Source organism: Adiantum capillus-veneris, chromosome 9 (assembly GCF_014529385.1).
Source record: "Adiantum capillus-veneris isolate H3 chromosome 9, ASM1452938v2, whole genome shotgun sequence".
Classification (NCBI taxonomy): Eukaryota; Viridiplantae; Streptophyta; class Polypodiopsida; order Polypodiales; family Pteridaceae; genus Adiantum; species Adiantum capillus-veneris.
Genome location: NC_140939.1, coordinates 84,640,424 through 84,644,661, shown reverse-complemented (window position 1 = coordinate 84,644,661; position 4,238 = coordinate 84,640,424).

Here is a 4,238-nt window from a genome sequence, read left to right as displayed (position 1 = left end):
CACGTAAAGACATGGATCCGCATTACTGCGCTTATAGCCTAGGGAACGCATAAATGCATCAAACTTTTGATACCATTGTCTGGACGATTTCTTCAAGCCATAGAGACTTTTCAGAAGCTTACAGACCAAATGTTCCTTGCCCTTTAACACAAACCCTTCAGGTTGCTGCATATAAATCTCTTCTTCGAGATCACCATGTAAGAAAGCTGTAATGACATCCATTTGATCAAGCTCCATATCTTCAGTGGCAACCAAAGCAAGCAACATTCTCAGTGTGGTCATCTTGACCACTAGAGAAAAGATTTCTTGGAAATCGACACCATATTCTTGCTTGAAACCTTTAGCCACTAAACGAGCTTTGTAATTGTCAATCTTCTTCTTGTAAACCCATTTACAAGGGAAAGCTTTCCTACCTTTTGGAAATGGAACAAGTTCCCATGTTTTGTTCTTTGCAATACTGGATAGCTCCCTCTTCATAGCATGTTCTCACTGAACCTTATCATTGGCTGCATAGCCTCTTTGTAACAAGAAGGCTCACCACTATCTGTCAGCAACACAAAGTCCACGCCTGGAACAAACCATTCTGATGGATGTGAGACTCTTTGAGATCTCCTCGGCTGATCAGAGCTCGTACTAGCCTGTGTAGGAATGGGCTCGGGAGCTGTCTAGACAGGAGGTGATACATCGGAAAATGTCACTTTCCGGAATTCAACCTCTTTCACTGGCTGTCTATGCATCTTAGTCTCATTAAAGACAACATCACTGCTACGGATCACCGATCGACTTTCCGGATCCCATAAACGATAGCCAAATTGACCATCTACACCATAGCCAATGAAGATGCATTTCCTAGATTTAGGATCTAGCTTAGCACGCAACTCCTTGGGTACATGTGCATAAGCTTCACAGCCAAATGTGCAGAGTTTTTCATAAGACAATTTATGTCCTGACCGTAACTCCAAAGGTACTGTAATGAAGCATGTGGTGATCTATTGATCAAATACATAGCAGTGTATAATGCTTCAGCCCAAAATGCTTGCGGTAAATTAGCTCGTGATAGCATAGACATAATCCTCTCTTGGATGGTCATATTCATTCGTTCAGCAACACCATTTTGTGCAGGGGTATAAGGAGCTATAAACTCGCGCTTAATTCCCCTACTTGAACACAAGTCTGCAAACTCTTTGGAGACATATTTGTTAAGTATGGAGCTTGATTTACCCTTGTAATTTTTTGTGGTAAAAGCGCACATTTGTAAGGCCCCCATTATGAGGAGAAGCCATCATGCGTGAAGGAAAATCACTCACCGGAAACCAAAATTTTCACGGACAAGAATCAGGGGCAACTTTAAAGGCCTCGGGGGCGGAGGCCCCCGAGACTTTTTTTTTCGTCGGAATATTCTTTTTCGCCGGAATATTATGGCCGGACGGCTGCCGGAAAGTGGTCGGAAAACAAATGGTCGGTTGGCCGGTGGTTGGAAGTCAATGGCCGGTGGCCGAATTCAATGGCCGGTGGCCGAATTCAAAAGCGGACTTGTCTTCTCAAGGGCGGCCACACATGGGCGGATTGGAGGGTCCGATTTGGACTTATTCGCACAAGAGCGGCTACACATGGCTGTCTCTCATAAGAGAGGGTAGCCCTTTTGGCCTATAAAAGGAGGCCATTTCTACACACATTTCATAGTGTGAAGTTGATGCAACAAGGTGAGTGTGAGGTGGTGAGAGTGAAGCAAGGCGGGAGCTCCATTAAGGGTATAATCCCTTTGTAAACTACTTCTAGTTTTGAAGTACTAAAGCCATTGAGTGGCTGCTTTCCCGTGGACGTAGCCCACATTGGGTGAACCACGTATATTGTGTGTACTCTCTCTCTCTCTCTCTCTCTCTCTCTCTCTCTACTCTATAATCTCGTGTATATAAATCTGTCTCTCTCCATTAAGTAATCTACTCAATTATCTATTTAGCTACATCTTATTTCCTAACAACTGGTATCAGAGCAAGGTTTGCTCGTAGCTAAATTATCTTAAGGAAAGGATTCCTTGAATTGAGTGGGAGTTATGGCAGAGGAAGGGAAGCTCAAGATTGAGAAGTTCAACGGCAAAATCTACCAACATTGGAAGATGCAGATTGAAGACTATCTCTACCAGAAGGACCTCTATTTGCCACTAGGTGGTCTTGCGAAGAAGCCCGCAACAATGGCAGATGAAGCATGGATTTTCCTTGATCGAAAGGCACTGGGAACAATCCGGTTAAGCTTGGCATCAACAGTGGCCTTCAATGTTTCGGAGATGAAGACCACGGAGGACTTGATGAAGTCACTTGACGACTTCTACGAGAAACCATCGGCATCCAATAAGGTATTTCTTATGAAGCGCTTGTTCAATCTAAAGATGGCAGAGAATGGTTCAGTTGCAGAACACCTAAATGACTTTAACACAAACATAAATCAAATTCGATCAGTGAAAATCAATTTCGATGACGAAGTGCGAGCTCTCCTTATACTATCATCTCTACCGGATAGTTGGGACAGCCTTGTGATGGCTGTAAGTAATTCTATCTCTGGCACAAACACTCTTAAGTTTGATGATGTTGTGGGTGTTCTCCTAAGCGAGGAAATGCGAAGGAGAAGCACAGGAGAATCATCAAGTGCTGCAGTATCAGTGGAAACAAGAGGAAGGCCTAAGGAGAGGTTCAAAAACCAAAAGGGTCGTGATCGCTCAAGGCGGAGCAAGTCACGCACAAAGTCAGTTCTTGAATGTTGGAACTGCGGCAAGAAGGGCCACGTCAAGAAGGATTGCTGGTCCAAGAAGAAGAAGGAGACAGAGTCTCAAGACAACAAGCCAACATCGGAGGCCAATGTGGCAGGTAAAGTAGAGCAAGATGCTCTAATTCTCTCATTAGACAATGTGTCTAATTCCTGGATAGTAGATTCCGGGGCTTCATTCCATGCGACACCACACAAGCAACATTTCCAAGACTACACCAAAGGTAATTTTGGGTATGTATACTTGGGAGATGATGAAGCTTGTGAGATTGTCGGCAAAGGTACAGTTTCTGTCAAAACTGCTAATGGAAATGAATGGAAGCTTAAAGATGTTAGGCATGTTCCTTCTCTTCGCAAAAAATTGATCTTTACAGGACAATTGGACGATGAAGGTCACAACATTGCATTCGGAAACAAACGGTGGAAGATCTCAAAGGGATCTTTGGTGGTTGCCAAGGGAGAAAAAGTCGGTACACTTTACTTGTGTATTGTTAGCACGCAACCTTCAGCTTGTGCAGCAACTATAGAAGTTGACAGTGCGGTGTGGCACTACCGACTTGGGCATATGAGTGCCAAAGGAATGCAAATCCTTCAAACAAAGAAGCTTCTACCAGGTTTGAAAGAAGTGGACTTAGAGTTCTGTGAAGATTGTGTTTATGGTAAACAAAAGAGGGTAAAATTTCAGAAATCAGGAAATGAAAGAAAAAAAAAAAACTTGAGTTGGTTCATTCTGATGTTTGGGGTCCTGCAAGTACACCATCACTTGGTGGCTCATTGTACTATGTAACATTCATAGACGATGCGACTAGAAAAACATGGGTTTATGTCATGAAGAATAAATCCGATGTATTTTCCATATTTCAAAGGTGGAAAGCCTTTGTGGAGAATGAAACAGGTACCAAGGTTAAATGCCTCAGATCCGACAATGGAGGCGAATATTGCAGCCAAGCTTTTGAAAGCTTTTGTGCTAGCAATGGCATTCGGAGGCAAAGGAAAACCCCAAGGACACCTCAACAAAATGGGATTTCGGAAAGGATGAACACGACAATCATGGAACGAGCACGAAGCATGCGGCTACATGCAGGCCAACTGCTTGAGCTTTGGGCGGAAGTTGTAAGTACGTCTGTGTACTTAATCAATCGGTCACCCTCAACGGCATTGGATGGGGGAGTTCCAGAAGAGGCATGGACAGGTAAACCGGTGAATTATGCATTTCTCAAAGTGTTTGGGTGTCAGGCTTTCATGCACATAGATAGAAGCCTAAGATCAAAGTTAGATGCAAAGTCCAAAAGTGTTTCTTCATTGGCTATAGAGAAGGAGACTTTGGGTATCGCCTATGGAATCCTGAAGATGGTAAAATCTTAAGGAGTAGGGATGTAATTTTTAACGAACAAAATATGTACAAAGATTACTTGGAAAGAAAACAAACAAAAGAAACAGGTGATGAGTACATGGAGCTTGAGGACGGTGAAGACTCA